Raw genomic sequence first — 27856 nt, forward strand, 5'->3', positions numbered from 1 at the left:
CTGGCCCAGTGAATTATGTTACAAAAGCTCACTACTACATAGCTGATGACGTGGAAAAGATGGGAGTTTTGGAAGATCATCTTAGATGATCTTAGAAACAAGCCTGTAACCCTAGGTTTTAGAATAGCAAACTTCAAAATCTTCAAAGAAACTCTAAGTATGATGTCATATTCAAGACACATTGCGGTAAGAATGAATGACTTAAAAAGTAAAACAATTTTGGACTGAATTTCGATTCTACCACAATGCTAGGTGACAACAGGCAAATCACTTAATGTCTCTGAGGTCTGTTTCCTCAGTTTCAAAGCAGGGATAATAATCCCTGAAGTACTCATTTCATAGGATTGTCAGGAAGAAAACACTGATAATTACGTTACCAATAAATAAATGTAAGTTATTATTATTTTAAAAAAGACAGAACAAAAAGTCATCATAATAAGTATATTTAATTCTCTCCCAATTATAAATTAATCTATGATTTAAAGTATATATGATTAATTCCAGTTATCAACTTGACTAGTGAATTATTTTAAAATTCATTATGACTCTATTATGTTTTATTTTTACAAATTATAAAATCTATTTAAGATGTGAAGAGGTGTGAGAGAAATGCACTACTAAACTGAAGGCCTTCAGTTCTACTAATACCCTCAGTTTATTCAAAATATCCTTTCAAATACCCTAATCCCAGGCCTCGCTGCCTACCTGCGGTACAAATGCTGAATTTGGTAGCATATGTTGCATGTTAACATGCATTCTGTTGAAGTTAATACGTCATATTCAGTTGAAAGACACGACTTCTAAGAAAGCAATTCTTCTGATTTTCTGAAACCCTATTTACAACTCAATCACCTTTATTCAGAAAAAAAAAAGTTGTTTACTCTTGCTACCAAAAAGTTTTTTTAAAGGTGAATTAGAGGATTTTTCTTGAAAACAACCTTGTATCTTCTGTAAAGTTCTTTTCAGCACCCCATGCCCTCTTCCAGACTCTCTTTCTCTATCACTCAGGAAAAATTCCTTCTTTGAGATTCACTCAATATACATTTATCACCCAATCAAGATTCTGGTAGCCATTATTAACCATCCTCCATAACATTCTCCTTTTCTCCTGGAGCTCAGTGCCTAATTCACAATCTTTCTTTCTTCCTCAACTCTTGTCCTTGCATTAAAGGACTTCAACAGGCATACTGATACTCCCTCAAACACCTTAACTTCCCAATTCCTCAACGTACTCATTTCTCATAATCTACTACTCCGCCTCATTTCAGATATACACAGAGATAATCATACATTTTTTATCTTACCCTCAACCTGCAAGTGTTCAACTTTCATGTTTATGAACGCTAAAATTCCCTTATCTGATCACAATCTATTGCCACCCCACCTCTGCCTACCAATCCCAAACTCTGTTCTTCATCCTAACCATGATTTCCAATCATTCTACTCACTGGTATGCTGGTAAATGTTTAACATCTCTCTCTCTCTCTCTCTCTCTCTCTCTCTCTCTCTCTCTCTCTCTCTCTCTCTCTCTGTCTCTCTCCCAATATAAATATACATAATGCAAATATACATGATATATACATATATGAGAGAGAAAGAAATATGACACACTTCTAAGTTTATCCACATCATTAACATTTTCTCCATTACTTTCTTAAGTCCAGACAATCAACAAAATAATAAATCAAGCTCTCAATTGTAGCATTTGCCTATTTCTGAGTTGTAAAATGCTTACACTGAAAATTTAACAAAGGGATCTTATAGGTCAATTTTAGCTGGCTCCAGCACAACTTTAACTCCAACACAGTCTTCCACTTCCCACTTCCCACACCCACTCCATGTCACATTCTTCTTTCCCCAGTTCAACTTCATACTGTCCTCTTCTTTCAAGTCTTTTGTCCCCTTAGCCTATCTCCAAGCACTAGACTTAGATTACTCTCACCATCTGGTGCCTCTGTAGCTACTCATGAATTCTGAATGAATCAGGAGAAAAATAATAAAACTGTCCTGGTTTGATCTATTATAAAAATCATGTTAGATAATCTCAATTGGACCCTCACAGAAGCAAGGTAATCCTTTCATATCTCCACAATCAATTCACTATCCTACTCTCTATAGTGCCTTTTCCAAACTTTTTCATTCCTCCTCAAGCCTCCGATGGTGCCCTCTTTCCCTGTTCTCTTAGTTGAGAATCTTGCCTCATGTTTTACTGAAAAAAAATTGAAGCCCCTTGTCAATATTTTTCTCTTATCTCATTCTCCTCATCTCACATCACTCATATGCATTGTCACTATCTCGTCCTCTAACTCATCTCACATGAAGAGGTGGTCTTTCCCTTGCCAAGGAAATCACAAGAACTGATTTCTTAGAAATCATATCTTTCAACTGACTATAACATATTAACTTCGACAGAATGTATATTTTATATGAACAAGTGATTCCATGTCATTTTTATGTATTCTCCAGCAGGTTTTTGGCATTCTCACTCCATTTATTTTCAATCTCTTTCAGCCTACTGGATGATTATCTATTGCCTACACACTCATGTTTCTCCTGTCCTCAAAATCCTTCACAGGATCAGGCCATGTTGATATGCGTCTTACTAGGTCATCCTGCTAGCTATCATCCCCCATCTCTCCTCCCTTGTATGTACTGTGCTTCCATTTCCTTTCCTCTCACTGTCTTCTTAGCTTTCTGCAGACCTCATCACTCTTACCATAGTAATCAGTGATACTGTAACTGTCAAATTTAATGGTTTTTCCTCAATCTTCAAACTTTTTGACCGCTCTGCATTGTTTCACACTGCACTTTGCTTTCTGGGCTTTTAGTATGCTGCTCTCCTAGTTCTCTTATGATTCTGCTCTTTCTCAATGTGATTTGCTGGATCTTCATCCAAATTACACCTACAAACTATAAATGTCCTTCAAGTCTCTGTCCTAGGCCCTCTTTTTTCTTTACACTATTTTATAGGAATCTCATCAGTTTTCATAGATTCAATTATTAACCTGTATACAGATGGTTCTCTGATCTATTTATTTAGCCCTAATCTCTTTCATGAGGAATTTCCAACTGCTTTGTACTTTTGAACTAGGTAACTCATAGATAGCACACCACATGCCTGAAACTAAACTCTTCCCAAACTTTCCCCTCTTCCTAACTTTCCAATTAGTGTAGTAGATACCATCACCTTCCCAGTTACTCAGGCTCACAATTTAGAGGTAATCATCAACCCCTCAATTTCTCTCAATCCCTATATGCAGTTTGTTGCTGAGACCTATTAATTTTACTTTTGTAACATCACTTCTGTATGCCATCATCTTTCTGGGACACTGCCAATACCCAGGGACAGGCTCTCATCACCTCATGCCTAGACAACAGTTTTCTGGTTGGTCACCTACATCACCCTCAGAGACCATCTAATATATCTCACAATGGAAAAACAGTCTCTATCCCAACATACCCAGCAAATAGTCACCCAAACTTTACCTGAAGATTTCCAAAGGGGGAAACTCATAACCTCTCAAGTCAACCTTTTCCATTTTTGAATAGCTCTAATTATAAGGAAGGTATTTTTTTAAGATATTAAGCTAAAATGGGACTATTGCAACCTTTCCTCATAGTTCTGTCCTTACCATTAAATCAAATAATTCTAATCCCTTTTATACATGACAGCCATTCAAATATTTGAAGACAACTATCATGACTCCCACCCCAGGTTAAACAATCCCAATTCCTTCAATTTATCTTTACAAGGCACAGATTTAAGACTCTACAAAATTCTTTGTCCTTTTCATTTTTTAATGTTTATTTACTTTTAATTTTCAACATTCATTTCCACAAAATTTTGTGTTCCAAATTTTCTCCCCATCTCTCCCCTCACTCCACCCCAAAACGCAGAGGATTCTGATTACACCTTCCACCAATTTGCCCTCCCTTCCAACACCCATCCCTTCCCTTATCCTCATCTTCTCTCTTGTCTTATAGGGCAAGATAAATCTCATTACCTGTATTTTTTATTTCTCAGTTGTATGCCAAAAACAATTCTCAATATTTGTTCCTAAAACTTTGAGTTTCAACTTCTCTTCCTTCCTCCCTCTCCATCCACCCCCACTGAGAAGGCAAGCAATTCAATATAGGCTACATAATATGTATAGCTTTGCAAATGACTTCCACAATAGTGATGTTGTGTAAGACTAACTATATTTCCCTCCATCCTATCCTGACCATTTCTTCTATTCTCTCTTTTGACCTTGTCCCTCCCCAAGTGTGTTTACTTCCAATTGCTCCCTCCTCTCATTTGCCCTCCCTTCCATCATCCCCCTAACCCTGTTTATACTCTTCTCCCCTACTTTCCTGTAGTGTAAGATAGGTTTTTGTACCAAATTGAGTGAGCATGTCATTCCTTCCTTGAGCCAAATGTGATAAGACTAAGTTTTGCTTTTTCCCTCTCACCTACCCCCTTTACCCCTCTATTGAAAAAGTTTTTTCTTGCCTCTTTTATGAGATAATTTGCTTCATTCCATTTCTCCCTTTCTCCTTCCAACATATTCCTTTCTCACTCCTTAATTTTATTTTTTAGATATGATCCCTTCCCATTCCACTCACCCTGTGCTCTGTGTGTGTGTGTGTGTGTGTGTGTGTGTGTGTGTGTGTGTAATCCCTCCAACTACCCAAATACTGAGAAAAGTCTCAAGAGCTACAAATATTATCTTTCCATGTAGGAATATAAACAGCTCAACTTTAGTAAGTCCCTTATGATTTCTCTTTCCTGTTTACCTTTTCATGCTTCTCTTAATTCTTGTGTTTGAAAGTCATATTTTCTTTTCAATTCTGGTCTTTTTATCAAGAATGCTTGAAAGTCCTCTATTTCAATGAATGACCATTTTTTTCCCTTAAGTATTACACTCAGTTTTGGTGGGCAGATGATTCTTGGTTTTAATCCCAGTTCCTTTGACTTCTGTAATATCCTATTCCAAGTCCCTCAGTCTCTTAATGTAGAAGCTGCCAGATCCTGTGTTATCCTGATTGTATTTCCACAATACTGGAATTATTTCCTTCTAGCTGCCTGCAATATTTTCTTGACCTGGGAATTCTAGAATTTGGCTACAATATTCCTAGGGGTTTCTCTTTTTGGATCTCTTTAGGAGGTGATCGGCAGATTCTTTCAATATATATTTTGCCCTCTGGTTCTAGAATATCAGGACAGTTTTCCTTGATAATTTCATGAAAGATGATATCTAGGCACTTTTTTTTATTATGGTTTTCAGGTAGTCCCATAATTTTTTAAAATTGTCTCTCCTGGATTTAGTTTCCAGGTCAGTTGTTTTTCCAATGAGATATTTCACTTTATCTTCTACTTTTTCACTCTTTTGGTTTTGTTTTGTAACTTCTTGGTTTCTCATAAAGTCATTAGCTTCCATCCACCTGGAGAGACTTATATGATCTGATGCTGAGCGAAAGGACCAGAACCAGGAGAACTTTGTGCACAGCAACAACCACAGTGTGCGAGAGATTTTTTCTGGTAGACTTGTAACTTCATTGCAATGCAAGGACTTAAAAAAATTCCCAATGGTCTTTTAAGGCAAAATGCCTTCCACATCCAGAGAAAGAACTATGGAATTCAATTGCAGGATGTAGCAGATCATTTTTTTGTGTGTATTACGTTTAGGTTTGTTATATGATTTCTCCCATTTATTTTAGTTCTTCTATGCAGCATGACTATGGCAAAAATGTATTTAATAGGAATGTATGTGTAGAAACTATATAAAATTGTATGCTGTCTCAGCGAGGGGAAAAAAATCTAAGTTATATGGTAGTGACTGTAGAACACTGAAAATAAATAAAATTAATTTTTATAAAAAGCTAAAGATACCAATTAAAAAAATAGCTTCCATCTGCTCCATTCTAATTTTTAAAGAACTATTTTCTTCAGTCAGCTTTTGACTTTCCTTTTCTATTTGGCTAACTCTGCTTTTTAAAGCATTCTCCTCATTGGCTTTTTTGGACCTCTTTTGCCAATTCAGTTAGCCTATTTTTAAAGGTGTTTCTTCAGCATTTTTTGGGGTCTCCTTTAGCAAGCTGTTGACTTCTTTTCATGGTTTTCTTGCATCACTTTCATTTCTCTTCCCAATTTTTCCCCCACCTCTCTTATTTGATTTTCAGAATCCTTTCTGAGCTCTCTTCCATGGCCTAAGACCATTGCATATTTATTTTGGAGGTTTTGGAAACCTTGACTTCCTCTGAAGGTATGCATTGTTTTTCCTCATTCAAAAGGATGGAAGAAAATACCTGTTCACCAATAAAGTAACCTATATTCTTCCCTTTTGGGGACATTTTCCCAGCCAGTTATTTGATTTTTGAGTCCTCTGTCAAGAGGAGGGTATTCTCTGGGGACCTGTAAGTTCTCAGTTCCTCCAAGGTGGCACCATCAAGGGACAGGAGTTTACTCCTCTCCTGGCCTGTGCACCGTCAGGAAGGAACCAAAAACTTTTCTGCCCAGAATCTGCAAGTAGTAGAATTCCCTCTCCACAATCACCTCCAGTTCCGCCATGCCAGCACTCCTCCTCACTCCCTGCCTGGCCCTGGCGGCTGAGATTCATATCATCTACTCAATTCCCCCAGGGGCTTTGGATGGAGGGCAGGGCTGCTACTCAGGGCTGAGACCCAGATCAGTAGCTCAACTGTCCCAGGGGCTTTAGACTGAGGGCTCCACAAATGGATGCTGCTGCCACCACTACTGCTACTGCTGCTGCCTCCACTGTCGCTGCCTGGGGCCGGAGCTAGGGGAGGACCCTGCTCCCTTCTCACCTAGTTGAAAAAGCTTTCTCACTGACCTCTGAAGTTGTCTTTGGTGTTTGTGAGTTGAGGGATCTGAGAACAGTCGCTGTTGCTGGGGAATTTTGCCCCCAAGGCCTGTTCGGGTCCTGTTCCTCCCAATACCGCAAAGCCAAGGCTGGGCTCTGCTCCGCTCCATGACCTGTGAGATAGACCTTTCCTATCGGCCTTCCAGGCTACCTTGGGCTGGAAATTTCTTTCACTCTGCCATTCTGTGGCTTCTGCTGCTTTAGAATTTGTTGAGAGCCACTTTTTACAGGTATTTTATGGGCTATGGGGGAAGAGCTAGAGTATGTGAGTCTTTTTACTCTGCCATCTTCTCTTTGTCATTTTCTAGATACTTTCTAACTTCGCAATCTCCTAGGAAGCTAGGTGACACAGTGGATAGAATAAAGGGTCTCAAGTCATGAAGATCTGTCTCAGTTTCCTCAACTGTAAAATGGGGATAATTATAACACCTACCTACCTCTCAGGATAATTTGAGATATCCGTAAAGTGCTTAGCACAATAACTGGCACATAGCAGATGTTTAATGAATGATCATTTCCTTTCCTTCAATTTATAACTCCATCTTTCCTTCCTAAAATATGGTTCCCAGAACTGAAAACAATTCTCTAGATGAGGTCTGACTGACAGAAGAGCACAGTAGGCTAAAATCATGTCTAGCAATCTTCCCCCATGTTTTACATAGATCTAAGTTAAAAGAAAATTGAAGGCCACTAGTCTAACCCATTTATTTTACAGATAAAGAAATATCAAATATTTATTTGTTGCCAAATGGCCTATAAAACTTTGCATACTCTTTGATCCAGCAATACCACTACTAGATCTGTATCCCAAGGAAATCATAAAAAAGGGAAAAAGACCTACATGTATAAAAATATTTACAGCAGCTCTTTTTTGTGGTGGCAAACAACTAGAAACTGAGGGGATGCCCTTCACCTGGGGAATGGCTGAACAAGTTGTGGGATATGAATGCAATAGAATACTAATGTTCTATAAGAAATGATGAGCAGGTGGCTTTCAGAAAAACTTGGAAAGAGTTACATAAGCTGATGCTGAGTGAAGTGAGCAGAACCAGGAGAACATTGTACACAGTTAACAGCAATACTGTGTGATAATCAACTGTGATCAACTTAGCTCTTCTCAGCAATACAATAATCCAAGCCAATTTCAAAAGACTCCTGATGGAAAATGCTAATCATATCCAGAGAAAGAACTATGACATCTGAATGCAGAGTGAAACATATTATTTTCACTTTTTTGTTGTTTTTTCTTTCTTGTGGTTATCCCCTTTTGTTCAGATTCTTCTTTCACAACATTCCTAAGGGGCCATCCCTAGAGCAACTTAAAGAAGCCTATTCATTGAATGTGAGTATCTCACTCAAAGTGAAAATGTGATATGACCTTACCCTGAAAGGGCCAGGGTCTCACACTGTATCCTGGGCCACCTCCAGTCGTCCTGATGAATATCAGGCCACTGGACCCAGATGTCTCAGGAGAAGAAAGTAAGGCTGGTCACGTTTCACAGCCCTCTCTCACTCAAATCAAGTCAACTGTAAGTCAAATCAACATCTTGATGTCATCGTCTTCTTCGAGAACAAAGGACAAACACAATATGAGAATATGTTTAACATGACTGTACATGTATAACCTATATCAGACTGCTTGCTCTCTTGGGGAGAAGGAAGGGAAAGAAGAGAGGGAGAAAAATTTGGAATTCAAACTCTTACAAAAATAAAAGGTGGAAACTATTTTTTACGTGTAATTTTAAAAAATACTATTTAAAAAAACTTATTTTTTTAATATCTGCATATCTTTTGAAAGCCTTTTATCCTACATTGTGAAGTTCTGTCAAAATCTCAGAGAATTTAAAAGAACTATTCAAGAGAAATTTCTTAAAAATCATTTATCTACTAAGAACTTGAACCTGACCAGAAAATATAAAAATTAAAAGTTAACATTAAATTTTTGGTAAGTTCTTACCAAAGAGAATAATGAGAAGTATATAATAACTGTACAATGCTATAATTAAATAATAACTGTCTCAGAGCTTTAAATTGGGCACGTGAGTGTGTGTGCGTGTGTGTGTATGAAAAAGACATAGAGAAGAAGAGATCAAAGGAATCTTCAAGAATTCATTTTTAAAAAGTAGAATTTAAAATGTTTTAAGTATAAAAATAACTAACATCTTGATTGAATATTCAGGACATATTCAGGACAACTAACCTCACTCTTTGTTTTATTTCCCTGAAAGCTAGGTAAGGTGCACAGATGCCAATCTAATACAATATGCAAAATCAGAATCTAAAAAAACATTTATTGAAGCAGACAGTAGACAGCAACACATGTCCTCATCAGGCACTATTTAATAAACAACTCAGGGTTAAGAAAAAAAGGATTTTACTTGGAAATTGAAGATCTGAAAGTATAGTAAATGTGTTCCTTTGTAAAATCCTGGCTTTGTACATTTGGATGCAAATAATCAGAAAAAGTAAAGGATAAATTGCAGTCATGGTTTAAGGTGGCAACTTTCTGAAATGCTGTTTAAGTCTGACACTTTACGCGAGTTTCTCCTCAGATAAACTTATTTAAAACAAAGTGTGGTATATAGAATCACAGAATCTCTGGGCTGGAAGAGACCTCAGAAGCCATTCACTCCAACCCAAACCAGAACAACATTCTCCTCTTTCCATGAAAGTTAAAAAAATGGAACCATGTGCAGTTACAGCGATGCCAACATCCAATAACCAACCAAGACTGTAAGGGTTAAGGTTCTGTTGGTTTCAGAAATCAGGCAAAAATGACACACTGAAATGATGAAGATTGGTATCAAGTTAAATATTTTTAAAGGAGAAACTCTTAACTCATACTCAATTTAGAAAGAGTCTGCTGTTTTTGAGCAGTCTAAGTTCTGTGAACAATACTAATAATGGCCAATCACTAATAGTACTGATACATCACAAAAAGTCTTCTTGAGGGTGCAGACTATGTCTTCTGTATCATTTTATCCCTAGAACCTACCACAGTACTATACTGTACTTTGGAGCAGGCATTTCATAATTGTTTATTAATGAATATGTTTAAAGCTACAAACAGAATATTTCTTCGACATTTACAAGTGGAGACAAATAAAAGCATAGTCTACAAGTAATTCTGCCAAAGAATGGTAAGAATATACATCTGTACTGTGCCAAAGGTGAAACACAACCCAGTTGGTGCCCCATCCAAGCCCACTGGAAAAGCAACGTTGACTACCTAGTCTCATGCTTTCATCCTCCTCCAAGAATACGGTCAAAGACAGTTTATGTTACAACGTCCCAAACAAGAGGATATGTCCAAAATATGTTGCTCCTCCCAACATAACAAAGGTCATTAGAGAATACATTCCGTGCTCTTAAGATCAGAACTCCATGACTAATATATATCGTTGCTCCATGCAATCAGCACTCTACTTTCTAATAACTTGGGTAAGAATAAAAAAGCTGTCAAGGTTTTGTTAGAGATATATCAACTACATTCCCTGGGGTGGAATTCACCATCATCAGGCTCCCAGGAAACCTCTTCACCAGGAAATTCATCCTTAGAGATTATATCAGCTTTGATACTCAGACTTTTTCCAATACCCTCCGCCTGTCTAAGTGGAGCGCTAGAAGGTACAGCAAAGGACTCCTCCCAAAGCCTCAATTTAAAAAGGAAAGACCAGCCAACTCTTCATTTCCAACCAGTCCTAATCACTGGACTCTACTATCATGCTCCCAAGAAACTCTTCACCATGAAACTCATCCTGAGAGATTATATCAGCTTTGGCAAGCTCCTTGAAGGCAGAGGCTGTCTATGTTTTTCTTATTTGTATTTCCAGTGCTTAGCACAGTGTTGAACATAGTAGGAGCTCGATAAATGTTTACTGCTATTGACTTCTGATTACTGAGGCAGAGTCAAAAGGGCTTCTTGGTAATTCATTGATCATGGAAAATAAGAGAGAGGGCCAGCACAGATGGCTCTGGATTTTCAATCTTGAAAGACTGGGATAGTGGTACTACCACTAATAATAAAAATAAGGAAAAGTCAGTAGAACTACTTTGATATAGAAAGGTTATAGCAGGGGAAGGATGATGTAGCAGTAAGCACCCTCACATACATAGAAGGGCCTGTTGCACAAGTTCTTAGATCTGCTTTTCTAAAAGGAAAGCAACTTTTGAGGGATCAACAATCACTTTAATCAAACACATATATCAACAGAGAAACTACACGCAGGACCAACAGACAGCGTTTCCAACTGTTTGATAATAGGCAATACATACATCATTCCCAGAAAGAGAAGCACCAACATCTGAGTTTTCAAAGCCGAGGACTTCTTAAAACGGCTGCCCAGAGTCTCATCTGGCACACAAACCTTCTTCCAAAAACTAAGCCCCAAAGTAAAACCTCACCTCAGAATATATATACTCTTTTCAGAGCCAGAGGGTACTACCCCTGGTGACCGAGTGCTTCACCAGCAATCAGGAAAAGGTGTGGGCCCCCATACAAAACAAGCCTCCCTCAATATCCCCACCTGAGGTCTATTAATCGGCAGGTAAGATTTTTAAATCCCATTATAGATGATTAGTTTAATTCTGGACTGATTTTGATGAGCAGAGTTTTGGTCTAAAGTAGAGAAGTCTTACTGCAAATATTAAATATGATTAAACATGAACAATGAATACAGGCTGAAATTGCAGGTAAATATAGTCTTTAGTCTCCAGGAGTGGGGAACCTGCAATCTTGAGACCATATGTGGTTCTCTAGGTCCTCAAGTGCAGCCCTCTGACTGAATCCAAACTTCACAGAACAAATCTTTTTATTAAGGGTATTTGTTCTGCAAAGTTTGAATTAAGTTGCAATTGAGGACCGAGAGGGCCACATATGCCCTCGAGGCTGCAGGTTGCCCACCCCTGGAACCTTATCCTACTCAATAAGTTATAACAAGTAGAATAAAAAACACATCCACCAAAGGCAAATGCTTATAGAAAGGCTCATCACTGAATGAGTAAGACTTGACAGAGGACATGTGTGGACTAAGAACAAATTACAGAGAGGAAAAGAGCAAAGTATGTGACTATACTGCCAAAGAAACTATTTTAAACTCTATCAAAGGAAAAAGCAAAAATTTTTGGCATTTGAAACAATTGTCTAAGTATAATTGAAATGTTAATAGTTGGTTGACATTTTGAAATCTATATTCTCAAAAGACACAGAGAAAGTCACTATTTAATCTAGTTAAATAAAGGTAATACAAAGATAAAAGAAATGAGTGGTTTGGGGAAACTGTATTTACCTTTCTTGTAATTATATAGTACTAGGAATAAAGAACGTATTTCTTTACGATCAGCTGTCACTGGTTTTGTTCCATCAGAGCTTCTGAGACTTGGCCTAATAAAAATGTTCTAATCAACTGCCTAATAAACCTGGGGCTGTTCTCATCAATAACACATACTGAGTTGACAGTGTTCTGAATATTGTATACCACAAGTACTTACTCTAATATAATCCAGAACCAAATGCAAATTACTCTTATATCCTCTCACTCTACATAATGACAAAATTAATCTCAATTTGTCAGGAAAATTATGAAAGTTCACTTTCTAGTATGTGTGTATGTATGCATACATGTATACATACATATACATGCATACATACATACACATTATATATATATATAGTGCTTCAGACTGCTTCAAGTACCAACAAAGAAATTTCAATGGAAATACTCAAGAATAATAAAAAAAACAAGCATTTAATAAGTGCCTACTATGTGCTAGGCAGTAGGCTGGGCCTTGGGATAGGAAGACAAAAATGAAACAAAAACTACAAACATTCTATTGGGGTAAACAAAATATGAATATATGACATTTACAAAATATATACAAAAGAAATGTATAAATCCAAAGCAAAGGCCCAGATAAGAAAGATGGAATGCCACGGGGTGAGGAACAAGATGGCCAGTTTGGCTAGACTACAGAGTGCGTGATAGAGAGTAATGTCAAAGAAAGCTGGAAATATAGGTTGAAAAGGTCTTTAAATTTAAAAAATTGAAATAACATTTACCTTTCTTCGATAAACTGATGATGAAGAAGGCTTAGAATTTACCTAGTTCAACCTAGCCCTAAAAGAAACTGATGTCCAGAAAGGTGAAGTGATTTGTTAGCATTCAGAATTTACTTGCTAAGAGAGGCTTGACCATAAGTTGGGTGTCCCGACTTTCTCTAACCTACAACACTCTTATTGTCCTACTTATGCTTTTGTTATTAGCAGTAAAAACACATAAAATAATCATAATAACAAAGAAATCTTAGAAAATCTGAAAAGTTCAACTGATGGTACCAGTGTAAAAAAAAGCAAGATTAAATGCTCAAGACCTACAGAAGAATCATCTACGGTGACTAAGAAATTCATTGAGACAAAGAGGTGGATTAACTCCTCAAAAATACCCCAAATCTCCATAGCTTCTTATATTTAAAGTTTTTCTGTCATGAATATAATAACAAAATCAACAAAAAAGAATGTTTCATTATGCAAAAAACAGCAAAAAAGGTTATATACAATACTATAAACTTGTTTTATATAATTTGTTTTTTTGTACAGTTACTGAATTTCCTTCTCCTGCTCAATTGAATTAACTGCATTTTTAACCTATATTCTTAAAAGACATAGAGAAAGTTATTTTTAATCTAGTTAAATAAAGGTAATACAAAGATAAAAGAAATGAGTGTTTTGGGAAACTGTATTAACCTTTCTTGCAATTATATAGTATTAGGAATAAAGAACATATTTCTTTAAGATCAACTGTCACTGGTTAAGTTTTCTTTCTTTTCCTTTTTTTTTTAAAGTATCACCATCAATATCATTTATTCTGTTATCCTCCTTTCACAGGAAAAAAAAAAACTCCCCCAATAAGCATAGTCACCCAGAATAATTTCACACATTAGCTGTGTCTGAAAAAGTGTTACTGAACAATTATAATTTACCACCTCTTTATAAATCATGTGAAGCATGAATCATCATCCGCATTCTAGTCATAATTTGTCATTGGGTTCATTATAGCTTTTGAGTCTTTTAAAGTTATGTTTCTTTAAAAGGCTATAGGCATTGGGTAAATTGTTTACCTGATTCTGTACACTTCATCCTGTATTAGTTCACAGAAGTCCTCATAGGATTATCTAAATCTTTTTTTAATTCTCTTTCAACATTTCTTATAATAACATTTCCATTAACATCATGTATACCACATTTTATTCATACATTTCTCAACTAAGGAGCAGCTACTTGATTTCGAAGTCCTTGCCACAACAAAAAAGTATTTTTATAAATATTTTATACACATGGATCCTTGCATTCTGTGATGACTTTGGGGTATATGCTTAAGAGTGGTATTTGTGGGTCAACAGGTTTGCATAGTTGAATGATTCTGGTGGATGGAGCCAAAATGCTTTCTAGAATAGCTGGACTACATCATAGCTTCACCAACAGTGTGTTGGAGTAGCTCTGTCAGTCAAAAACTTAATGTTTTTATTAGATTTTCCATTTGTCATGTTTGCCAATTTAATGTATAGATACAATGAGGTGAAACATCGGTCACTTTCATTTGTATTCCTCCTATTATAGGTCATTTGAAGTACTTTTTTTATATGGTTGCTGATAACTCCTCTTTTAAGAACTGCTTGGTCCCATCTTTGATGATTTATTAGGGCATGAATTTTGTGCATCAATTTTCTACATTTTGGATATCATATCTTCATCATACAAATTTGCTGCAAAAATTGACTTTGTTTGTACAGAAACTTTTCAATTTTATTTAAGCAAAAATGTCCATTTTATCTTCTGGGATTTTCTCTATCTCATAGGTGTGAAAATCTCCTCCCTTCTTTGATCCTTTAATTTCTTTGGAAGAGGAAGTTTTGTGCCTAGATCTTATGTCTGTTTGAAACTTACTATGGTATATAGTGAGATGTTTAAATTATGTTTAAACCTAATTTCTGCCAGATTTTATTCTAGTTTTTGTCAAACTGTGACTCCTTATCCCAATATATGGAGTCCTTGCATTTATCAAATCCTGTACTATGTTCAATTGTTTCTGGATACTTTGAGCTTAATCCATTTCTTTTTCTTTAACAATTTTGATGATTACTCCTTTATAGTAGAGTTTGAGGTATGGTACTGTTAGTCACAGTACTGACTTTCATCACAATATATTTTCATTGTTTCCTATTGGTATTCCTGACAATTTATTTCTCCAGATGAATGGTCATTTTTTTTTTTCTGATTCTATAAAGTAATCCTTTGGTAGTTGATTGGTATGGCACTGAATCTGTAAATTAATTTTTCAAGTACTTTCAGTTTTTTTAATTGGCAAAGTCTAACCAAGAGCAGTTAATACTCATTATTTAGGTATGCCTTTATTTCTGTAAAGCAACTTTCATAGCTGAATTAGCATAATTTCTGTGTGCATCCTGAATTGTAACTAAACTACCAGACAGTTTATACATTTTGTAGGCATTTTGAAAGAAAGTCATTTTTTCCTATGCCTTCTTGTTATTCTTTTTTAGAAGAATACAGAAAGGCAGTGGATTTATTTTATATTCTGCTATTTTACTGAAGATGTTCTCTCAATTTTTTTAATGGATTCTCTAAGATTCTTGAAATATGTCAAAAGGTCATCTGCAAAAAATTATAATCTTATTTTTATTTATGCTCTTCCATCAATTTCTTTTTGTCTTATTGCTATCATTCATAGTCTAGGATTATATCATAAAAGTCAGTAGCTTTGATTTATTTCAAATTTTACTAGAATGACCTCTAGTGATTCTTCATTACAGATATATAATATTAATTCTTGCTTTCAGACAAATACTATTTATCACATTAAGAAACGATCGATTTATTTGTGATTTTTTTTTTTAGTGCTTAACATAAAGAGGAGTTGAATTTTGTTAAAAGCCTCTTCCGCATCTTGATATAGTCATATAATTCTTATAATTCTTGTCATTACAAAATGGTAGTCTAGACTGTACATGTACAGCTTATATCAGATTGCATGCTGTCTTGGGGAGGAGGAAGTGGAAAAAGGGGGAGAAAATTTAGAATTCAAAATCTTATAGAAGGTAAATGTAGAAAACTAAAAACAAAGAAATAAAATTAATTTTAAAAGCCCACAGAAATGGTGGCCTATTACGCATACCGTTTCTAATAATGAACTTTAGTATAAATCCAATTAGGCACAGTGTGTAATCATTTCAACATGTCATTGTAACCTCTTTGCTAACATTTTAGAGGACAATTTAGCAGTGATATTCATTAGGGATATTCATCTATAGATTTTTTTCTCTCACTAGTTTAGTTATCAAGATAATACCTGTATCAAAGAAATTTGGAGCATCCTTCCTTTTCCTATTTTTGCAAATAATTTATCTAATATTGGAATTGTTGACAGAATTCACCTATGAAATTCATTTGGTGTTGGTATTTTTTTAATGACTTTTATTAATCATTTATCTAATTTCTTTTTCTGATATTAGGTTAAATTTCCTATTTCTTAATCTATTTGTATATTTTTATTTTTATAAATATTTATCAATTTCAGTTATATTTTATAATATAATCACATATAGGTTTCTAACGATTTCCTTCATTTTCATTTACTGTGAAATGTTTTTTTCATTTTTGATTTTTGGAAACTTGGTAATTTCCCTTAATTCTTATGTGAGTGTCCAGTTTATTGGTTTGCCTTTTTTTAGTTACTGCTGAAACATCATAAATTCTACTCTTGTCCCTCAATTTAACTCTGTGAATACTTTGATTTGAAGGTACTTCTTATAAACAATATATTGTTGATTGTGCTTTCTAATCCATTCTGCTACCCTCTTCCATTTTATGGGTAAACATACTAATCACAATCACTGTTAAGACTATTAGTTGCATGTTTCTCTTTATCACAATAACTTAAGAGTTTTTTCTCTTTTCATCCTGTCTCCCTCTTTGCAAAGATTAAGTAGGTGGAGAAAGTGATTCCCACTAATAATCTCTATATGATTTGTTCCTACTCTTTTTGAATTTCCCCTCTAATTTCCAAACCCAGACTCTGATCTTTAATTCTTATACTTTCTCTCTTTTTAATCACCCTTTATGATCAATATTCCAAAGCTTGTTTTGCTTTTGATTATTCCTTACTCTAATCTACTCTACCTGTTATATCTCATTTCCCTTTTTCCTGTCTGTACTCATATCCTTATTAAGTCTGATGAATATCTACAAAAAATTCTATATGTGTGTATGTATATGCCTTGTCAGTCAATGAACATTTATTGAGCACTTATTAGAAACATACTAGGAACTGTGCTAACTCTTGGGGATACCAAAAAAAGCAAAAGATAGCACTTATCCTCAAGGAGTTCACAATCTAATGGGGAAGACACAAGCAAATAGATACGTACAAACAAGATATTTGTTCTTGTTGAGTAAATTAGTCATGTCCAACTCTTTGTGACCTCATTTGGGGTTTTCTTGGCAAAGATACTGGAGTGGTTTGCCATTTCTTTCTCTAGTTCTTTTTACAGACAAGAAAAGTGAGACAAAAAAGATTAAGTGATTTGCCCAGAGTCACACAACTAGTAAATGTTTGGGGCCTGATTTGCTCTCCGGGCCTCCAGACTCCAGTTTAAGCGCTCTATACACTGCGCCACCTGGTTGCCCTATAAATATAGTAAAAATAGAAACTTATTAAAAAAGGGAAAGCTTCCTGTAGAACATACTGGGACTTAAAGGAAGCCAGTAGGCAGAGATGAGGAGGAAGTGAATTACAGGCATGGAGGAACAGCCAGTGAAAATGCCTGAAGTCAAGAGAAAGAGTACCTCGTTTGAGGAAGAGCAAGGAAGCCAGTGTCGCTGGATCAAAGAGTATGATGAGGAGCTAGATGTAAGAAGACTGGAAAGGTAGGGACTGGGATGGAGGCGAGGTTATGAAGGAATTTCAATGTCAAACAGAGGATTTTGTATTTGATCCTGGAGGTAACAAGGAGACACTGAAGCTTACTGAGCAGGAGAGTGACGTAGTTAAACCTGCACTTCAGAAAAATCACCTTAGTGGCTGAATGGAAAATGGACCGGAGTGGGGAAAACTTGTGACAGGCAGACCCACTAGCAGGTTATTACATTAGTCCAAATGTGAAGTGATGAGGGCCTGTAACAGGGTGGTGACAGGTGTTTTCAATCCTTCTTTGTCCAGCTCACATAGGAGGTCAAGAGATGCCAGCTTCCTTTACCCTTTACATCTACATTAAAGCTATTGTTATACATGATGATTAGTTTACATAGTACTACATTAGTTGCCATAGTACTACAGACTAGGAATCAGAGATAAAAGACAATGTGGAAGTGGAAAGGTCATCTAATCCAACCAATACCTGAACAAAAATATTTTCTACAAAATATCCCACAATTGACCAGAAACCCTTTATCAAAATGCCACAAGGGAGAGAGAACCCACTACCTCCAAGGCAACGCCTTCAGCTTTTGAATAGCTTTAATTGTTATTAAGTTTTTCTCTGAATTAAACTTAAATTTGCCTATGTGCAAATATCCAGCTGCTATTCTGGTTTCTGACTGTTGAGGTCAAAGAGAATAAGTCTGAATCTCAATACTTAAAGACAGTTATCATGTTCTCCATTAAGGGTTGCCTTTTCCAGGCTAGTTGCAAAACTTTTTATTATCCAAAATGACTCCCTATGAACATTCTTCAGCTTTGCATTGTCTCTCTAAATTGAAGTACCAGAAATGGAGACAATTTTCCAGATGGGTTCTAAGGCAGGATATAGTAGGACTATCACCTCATTATACCTGAACACATAAATTAATCCGGTCAAAGACTGTATTGCTTTTCTTGGCAGTTATATCAGATTGTTGATTCATATTAAGTATATAGTCCACTAAAACTCTTGTAACATTTTAAATCATTTTTTCACTGTGCCTCTATCCTTACATTCTCTTTAAGCTGAATTTCTTTAACCCAACTTTCACTTTACATTTACCCTATACATTTTAATTTATTACATTTGGTCTTAAGCTCTGGGCTATAAAGGTTTTTTTTGAATCAGAGGGCTTTTGTTTTGATCCCACTTCTTCCACTTACAAAATAGTAGTGCAACCTTAGATAAATAAATTGAGCTTTTTGAGCTCCAGATTCCTAACCTGTTTTCAAATATACAAAGGATCAAAGAGTTCATTAGTATTCAAAACTTCTATACACACTATACTATATTGTTTTTATTTCCTTTTCTGTAATGTGGGGATAATAATAATACCTGCCCTGCCTTTCTCAGAGGATTGTTGTGAAAATGAAATCAGATAATGTATGGTTAAAGTTTGTAAACTTCCAAGTGTTATGTAAAGGTCAGTACATAAAGCTAGTACATAAATAAAGACAGGGGAGTTTATATTTAATCCTGGTGGCAAGAAGGAGCCACTGGAATTACCTGCTTAAAGGGGTAAATATAGATCTGCTATTTAGGAAGGTCACTGTGATAACCACTGAGTGGAGAATGGACTGAAATAGGGATAGGCTTGAGACAGGGAGACAAACCAGAAGGTTACTGCAATAGTTCAAGAGTAAGGTAATAAAGGCCTGCCCCAGAGTAGCGGCAGTGGCAGCAGACAGAAGGTGACATGAGGTCATATGAGAGATGTTACAAAGGTAGAATCAACAGGACTTGGCAATGGTTCAGATATGGAAGGGGGGAGAGAGAGAGAGAGTGAAGGATGACATTTAAGTTGTGAGCCTGGATGCCTGGGATGACAGTAGTGCTCTCCACAGTAACTGGGAAATTTGGAAGAGGAAGAGTTTGGGAGGAAGGCTAATAGTTGTGCTGAGAATCATCACAGAGGTAACTAAATCCAAGGGAGCTAAAGAATGCACCAACTGAAATAGTACAGAGGGAGAAAGGGGCCCAAGACAGAGCCTTCAGGGATACTCATGGTTAGTGAGGGTAGTTTAGATGAACATCTACAAAAGGAGATGTAAGGGTCTTGAGACAGATAAGAAGAAAACCAGGAAACAGCATTATGGAAAACCAGGGAGAAAAGAATATCAATGAAAAGACATTGATTGACAGTGTGTATTAGCAACCACACCAGCACACAGGGTGGGCTGCTAGCACAGGTTCTTTGATCTGTTTTTCTAAAGAAAAGACAGCTTTAAAGGGATCAACAATCTCACTTTAATTAACAGACAGATAAGTACAGATAAGTAGTCCAAGAAAAAATTCAATAGACAGAGCTCCAACTGTCTAAACAGAATAATATAACTACCTACATACACCACCAGACCAAGAGAGTACCAACATCTGAGTAGCTGGAGGGCTCTTAACAAATGGCTACCCAGAGTACAATCCAGGGAATCAAATGGCTCTTCTCATGAGTGAGACCCCAAAGCAAAATGCCAACCTCCCAGAATATATAACAAAGATTCAGCCCCTGATAGGCTCAGAGCCAGAAGGCACAAAATCTACTTGACTCAGCACAGCTGTGAATTATCAGGGTTCAAAGGATATTAATCCTTCAGATGTTCACAATTTAGCCTGAGCCTAGAAAACTGAACTCCAGAAAAAAGAAACAAAAATTACACCTTGCTTATGCTTACATAGTGTCAAAGGCTACACAGAGGTCAAATGGGATGAGGATTGAGAAAAGGCCATTAGATTTGGCAACTTTAGAGAGAGCAGTTTCAGTTGGAGAGTCAAAAGCCAGAGTATGGAGAGTTAAGAAGAGAGTAAAAGGAAAGTATAAATGTCTTTCTCAAGGAGTTGTATTATTAATGTATTTTTAATGGAATGGGAAGATCTTTCTCATCCATTAATAGGGCTATGTGACCTGCTTAAGACACACAGAAGCCAAAGTCACATGAGTTTGAGTCACATGAAGACTGTGGTGAGAAGAGCATGCTGAACAGGTAGAGCAGGAAGGGATGGAGCAGAAAGGGTAGAACAGGAAGAGGCAGAGCTAAGAGGAAGTTGGTCAGATTAGTCAGAGCTAGGAAGGACAGAGAAAGCAAGCAGTTGGCTGTGAGTGAGAGAAGGGCATTTTGCTCAGGGAAGCCTGTTTGGGGGAAGGCTTGATAATGTGTATAGACTTCTTGGTTACTATGCTGGATTTCTTTGTGGCTATGATGGATTTGGTTTTCTGTTGTTGGGATTCAGCTTTCTGGTGTTTGAATAAATGTTTTGGTTCTGTCTTCCATGAGGAGAGTCTGTTATATTTTGTGATTCAGAACTGTGCTGGCATATTCATAGCCACTATAGGCACTGTGAATATTACACTAGCACTACAGGAATTTAACAAAAAAAAGGAAGGAAAGTTATTAGACAGTAGCTACCAAGGATAGACAGATCAAGGGAGGGCTTTCTGAACATAAAAAAAGAAATGGATGTTTGTAGATAGTATAAAAGTAGCGAGCAGACAGAGGGAAAATGAAAGTAAATATGTGAAGATGAATAATACAGAAGGCAATCTGTTGGAAAGCACAGGACAAAACAGGATCACTTGTGCTTATGGTTTTTGCCCTGTTAAGAAAAAGGTACACATCTACATGTGAGTCAGGGATGAAGAAGGAGATAGTGACTGATGACATCTGTATGATGTGAGATGAGAAGGAGTAGAGAAGGAACTCTCAGCAAAGTCACAATTTTTTTCAGTGAAATAAGAGGCAAAGTTCTCAGCTAAAAGGATTAGAGAGGGAGGCATCATGGGATGTTCAAACATTAGGGTGTCTGGGGAGAGAAGAAAAGATTTGGGCTTACTTCTCTTCAGGTTATACTCCTTTACCATGCTAGACTTTGCATACCATGCCCCAGAAACCTCTTCATTCTGAAAATCAATCTTGACCTGGAATTCACACATTGAAAATATTCTTTCCTCTGCCCTTGTGGCCTCTCCTTCTGATTGGATGGCTCTCCCTAGACCATCCATTTGAGAACCTGAGGACTGTACCCAGACCTGTCATATTTTATTTTTACCATGCCCAAGTACCTAGTACTTTTGTCTCCCTTCTCTCCCCTGCTTTTAGCTTCCTTTTATAGTCTTCCCCCATTAGGATGTAAGCTCTTTGAGGGCAATGACTGTCTTTCTACTTGTATTTGTACTCCCAATGATTAGAAAAGTGCCTGGTACATAATAAGTACTTAATAAATATATGTTGATTGCCTGACTGAAGCCACTGTAGTGAGTGAAATAACAAATAACAAAGAGAACTGCCTTGCTTAAGTGAGGGATTCAGTTGAGATTATGTCACATGAATTTATATGGTAGATACTATTCATGATTTTCTCCTGCTTTGTTCAGCTGTACAAGTAGGAGCAAAGGCAAGAGATGGTGGGAGTAATCCAAGGCTTGAGCTTAGCAGGGAAAGATCAGTGATAAGATATGGGGCAAGGGACTTGAGAAGTGGACAATGGGGAACTGAATTCATCAAGTAGTTAAGATGGGAAAGGAAGAAGAATGTAGCCAGTGCAGGGATGTTGACCTAGAAAAGAACTGAGAGGTGAAGCAAATGAAAGCGATGAAAAGGATAAACAGGCTTAGGAGTTAGGAAAATAGATTATGATTAGATGAAGGAATTTCGGATTTCATGGAAATGGAATACTTGTGAATGGCAAGAACAAGGGTATGATCATCTGCGCATCTACATGAGGTAGAGTGGAAGTCATGGAACATAAGGTGTTTGAGGACATATTGATATATATATATATATATATATATGTTAAAATCCCCTAGTACAAGGGTAGGAGTTGGGGAGGAAAGAAAGACTGCTAACCAAACACTGCAGTAACTGAGGAAGGGCTCAGGTAGGTAACAGTTATAGATCACAATTTGGTGATTTAGACTGAATGAACCTCAAAAGAGGAATATTCCGGAGTGACAGTAGTAAAGGGAGAATCTAGAAGGTCTACTGCATACAAAACAACACACCACAGCAAATCAGTATGACTGACCTTCCACTTTTGTAAGATTTGACACCTATTTCCAATTATAAATAAATTTGCATCATGATTTGTAAATACACAGGGCAAATCACTTTCTCAGAACTTGATTACCCTTATGCAAAAAGGACAAAATGGAGCTTCAGAAAATATTAAAACTGAGGTCCAGACCCTGTACTATGATGACTGCATTAAGAACAGATAGAAGCCCTTGTAAGAACTGCTTAAAACAGCCAGACAATCTGACTCTCTGTATATCCATTGTAAATACAGCAACATTAAACAACATAGATCAAACAATACTCTTAAATCCGCAACAGAAGCCAAGGGTAAGTCATTCTGTGATGGCTATAATTATTTCCTCTGAAGGTACCTTGAGATCAGTGAAAATTTTTTTTTAATTTTGAATGATTTCACATGTACAGTAGTTCTATTCCATATGTGTATGATGCTACTCAAATAAAATAAAATTATTATTTTACCAGCATAGAGACAAAATGAACTTAATGACAATTTTTCAGCTAATGCACTTATGGTATATAACAGAAAAATAGACAAAATCCAGTCTATTGAAATTCATTCCAAGCAAAACTAAATAATGAAAACAAGCATTAAGAAAGGAAACAGAATGAAAAATGATCATGAATATAAATGTGTTCAGGAATTATGGCGTCTGTTCACAAAATATCATTATGTTAGTAGAACTTTAGCTTTCCTGGAGGCACTAATGTTCACTGAAATCAACTTCATCTATGAAAATTAGGATGTGCTAAGAAATTAAAGGCATAAAGATATATTAGCCTTTTAAATAATAATTTTACCAAGATCAAATAAGGTCAATGATTATTAAAATTTCAGAAAGTAGATAACAATATAAAAAAGTGTTTCAAGAGAAAAACACCGGTTGTCTTAAAGTTGGAGTACTAAAGAAATATTAACATTCTGTTATTTTTTTTTAATAAGCTCAACAAGTAATAATGAACTTTGTTCCAAATCATATCTATTCCAGAGGCTCCTGTTTGTGAGTTATATTATGCTGGTCACACTAAATCTAAGAATACTGTATATAACCCCTCAAAAGAGTTTGGCCTGATTAGCCACCCAAGAAAAGACCAAATGGATGAAAAAATCTCTTTGCCCAGATGATGACATTCATTTGGACAACTCATAAAGCTTGTTCATCATTATACAGATCTGGGACAGAGTACAGAAGGACAAGTTGGATCTGAATTTGAATAGGAAGAGGAAAGGCTGGATCAAGAAACTACAAAGCTCCTTTATGGATCCCAGGCTTCCTCTTGAAACAAAGGCCAGGTCTCTTCAACACCGATATTCTACCTAGCTATATGGTAATGAGATATGAATTGAAAGCTGTCGGTTTAAGCCCTAGTCCTGATAAGTATTGGCTGTGTGGCCCATACTTTATGGGGCAAACCATTTAACTTTATAGTGTCCCAGGCAACTTTTTAAAACTGTAAGTTGCAGAAAAGTTTATTAGCATAGGTAAAAGGAATTCTTTACTGGGAGACTTTTATACTGATGAAATCACAGGTCCAATTAAAAAAAATCACACAATGAGAAACATAGAGGTACATTGTGAGAAGGAGCAGAGAACTTCAAAGAAGAATAGAAGTAAAAGATGTCAATAAAGAAAAGCATAACAGGAAGAGAAGATGATCTGGTCATATGATGAGGCACAGAGATAATAACTGGATAGCCACACACACTCTCTCTCTCTCTCTCCTCTCTCTCTCTCTCTCTCTCTCTCTCTTTCTTTCTCTCTCTCCTATTCATCCCCTCATGATGTCAGAGGAAAGTGAAGAAGGCATCTTAATAACACACTGGGTCCACCCTCTACACCACCATGGCTGTGAAACTTGTTTATGGAAGAAAATGGATAATAGCTGCACAGGATGGGCAGCCATGGATGGGCTGCAATCTGCACTGCTGGTGGAAATTTACAAATCAATTCAAGAAAAACCCCTTATATTTTTCATTACTTGTCAGAAAGCACATTTCAGTCTTCACCTAAGAGTAGATAAATCTAGAGGGGATAAAAAAGGTTTTTTTTGTTTCACTAATGTACCCCCCCCTCCAAATCAAGCTAATTTACTTTGTATTTTTTTCTTCTTTACTATTAATACCTTCCAATATGTCAATCAGTATTATTTAATGACCTCCCCCAATCAAACTTTTAAACTTCCTAAGATATATTTTGAAACCCCTAGAAAGAATTTATTTATTTTTTTATTTACACATACCACACCTCAGTTCAGGTCTGAGTATAGAGTGATATTCTAGTCCAATCTTTTCTTAGAACACAGAGTATCTATAAGAGAGGTTTCAGCTTTTCCTTCTAAAATTTCAAAGCTATAAAGGGTTCTAAAGCCCTTTTACTTTCAACTATTAAAGCAGATGAAAATTTGGATTTACAAAAATGACAAGTTGAGAGTTGATTATTTAGTTTTAAAAGGATTCAGTAAAGGATTCCTTTAAATAACAAAATTTCCCCAATACATTTAAAAGACAATTTGCATTGATTCAACTTTGATACAACTTTAAAAAAATATATACAGAATATATAATAAATCAGTTATGACATGCTCTACAATTTTCAAAGTACTTTCTTTACTCATAAGAATGCTGTGAGGTTGTAATACAAGTATTAATTTGTCCATTTTGCATATTAGAAAAATGAGGTTCCAAAACGTCAATGACTTGCTCACATTCATCCAGCTAGCAATGAATAAAGCAGGGACTGAAATCCAGTTCTCCAGACCACAAGACCATTGCTCTCTCTAGCACACCACAAGATCTCTCAGGTCATCACTAATCCACAAATACTTCTGGAATATTTACTACATTCTTAGTGCTGCAGTAGGCACCTCAAGGAAAAGAGAAGTATAAGTCAATACCCTGCCTTCTAGCTGATAATCTAGTTTGGAAGACAGAGCTAACACATTTCACAGCAGTGATCGATAACACAAGGCAGAATATCATGGGATCCAAGGATCATAGATTTAGACCTTGAAGTCACCTCGGAGATCATGAATCCAAACTCCATTACTGTACAGATGATGTAATTCAAGTCCAAAGAATAAGGTTAATTGACCCTGGTCAACCAGCTGGTGTTTGGGGAAAGATTCAAAATTAGGTTTTTCTAGCTCCACGACCAATGCTCTACTACAATCTGCCTCTCTATAATTAAGTGCTCAACGCAACGTATGAAACATTACTGTAATGGACGATGACATAAAGAAAAAAGCATCAATGAAACATTTGAAAAATATACAGAGGGAAGAAAGAAGTTCAGAAACAAGAGTATTGGTATTACCATATCAAATGTAATAGATACTTTAAAAAAAATCTGTAAGTAATATGGATTCATGGTTTAATATACCAAAAAAGTAAAAAAAATTTAAGTACAATTCACAATGTATTTAGAGATCACCACAGCATTAAGATTCAATTTAATTAAATTCAATAATTGATTAAATATCTACTCTACGAAGAGTATGTAAACAGTTGAACATTTACTAAACTCTCGTCTAGGGAATATGCATGGTGGGGAAAAAAAGCAACATTTAATAAATGAGTTTAAGGATACTATATAAATCTTAAAATGAGGCAAAACAGGTGGGGGAAGCCCTTAAAGTTGAGGTTACTTTAACAACTAGTTTGTAATTCATAGTCTAAGATAAATGCCTTGGGTACTAAAGCATAGGTAACTGATCCATGTTCACAGTGTGTGTCAGAGGTAGGACTTAAACCTAGGCCTTCCAAGGCCAGAGTCACCATACCACATTGGCCCTTGATGTGGAAAACATACGTATCTAACCTATATATTACTTTTAGTTACACTAATAATTTTTGTTTTATTAAAATGAACATTTTTTTAAAACATCATAAAGGCAACAGAAACTTTCTCTAACAGAAATCACAATTACTTTGTACCCTATTATAGATTGTCCAGTAGCTTTATAACTACTTAAAATGCCACTATCTATAAAATTTTGTATACTACACTGTGGATAAAGCTGTCTCAACAAAACATACATGCTAAATAACTTCTTTTTAGAATTATAATGTATTCCAGAATTCAGTGTTTATTGTCACTAAATTGTCTAGATGCCTTCTATAATTACTTTTCCAAATAAGACATAAAAAACACACAAAGATATCTGTCCTCAGGGTTTTCTGGTAAATGTATATGTATAAAGATACTTAGAGAATTTGAACTTATGCCCTGCATATAAAAAATCTGACTGACATATTATTATTTTAAAGCTAAACAATGCTACTATTGAGAGCAGCAAGCTTGGAATTAGATTTGGATTTTCAGAACAATGACATAATGGAGACAGCAAACAGCAAAAGGAATGTCCATTAACCAAGTGAATGATCTATTCAGGACATGAGCTCAGAATGCCACCTACTGACCAATTTAGAAAACAGTACTCAGAAAAAGAAAGCCTTTTCAATCTTCACCATAAATGGCCAAAGAAATAAAGAAAAGAATATAACAAAATAGCATCATGGAGAATACTCTCAAGTGAAATTTTGGAGGGGCAGTATGGTTTAAAAAAAAAAATCTTGTTTCCATACTGATTTCACTAAGAATCTATGTTGCCACACAAATGTCAAGTAACCATTAAAACAAACCAGTTTCTCTACTAAGCAAAGGTATTTACCATAACCCTCTGTTATACAAATTTTTGGTACATTTGCTATAGGTTGTCAACCAAATGCATACAGTGTTTGAAAAATGGATCTTTTTCCTTTACTGTAGTCCACAGAATCATACATTTAAAGATAACCTAATCTAATCCCTTAATTTCATAGATAAGGAAACTGAGACCAAGAGAAGTTAAATGGATTGTCCAAGACCACACACTACTATTAAATGGCAGAACAATGATCTGAATTCAGGTCCTCTTGCTCCAATTCAGTCTTTTTTTCCCCCATACTAGCCTACTATCCATTCTTTTGAATCACTATGTATTTGTTTATAAAAGTGT

At 36.0% G+C, this 27856-nt stretch overlaps 1 protein-coding gene across 1 annotated transcript in view; it reads right to left on the reverse strand.

The window, feature by feature from the left end:
- MIPEP (mitochondrial intermediate peptidase) overlaps window positions 1-27856 on the reverse strand; it is a 196320-nt gene that overhangs the window by 123375 nt on the left and 45089 nt on the right. The window lies entirely within an intron of this gene.

Source organism: Notamacropus eugenii, chromosome 5, assembly GCF_028372415.1.
Source record: "Notamacropus eugenii isolate mMacEug1 chromosome 5, mMacEug1.pri_v2, whole genome shotgun sequence".
Taxonomy (NCBI): domain Eukaryota; kingdom Metazoa; phylum Chordata; class Mammalia; order Diprotodontia; family Macropodidae; genus Notamacropus; species Notamacropus eugenii.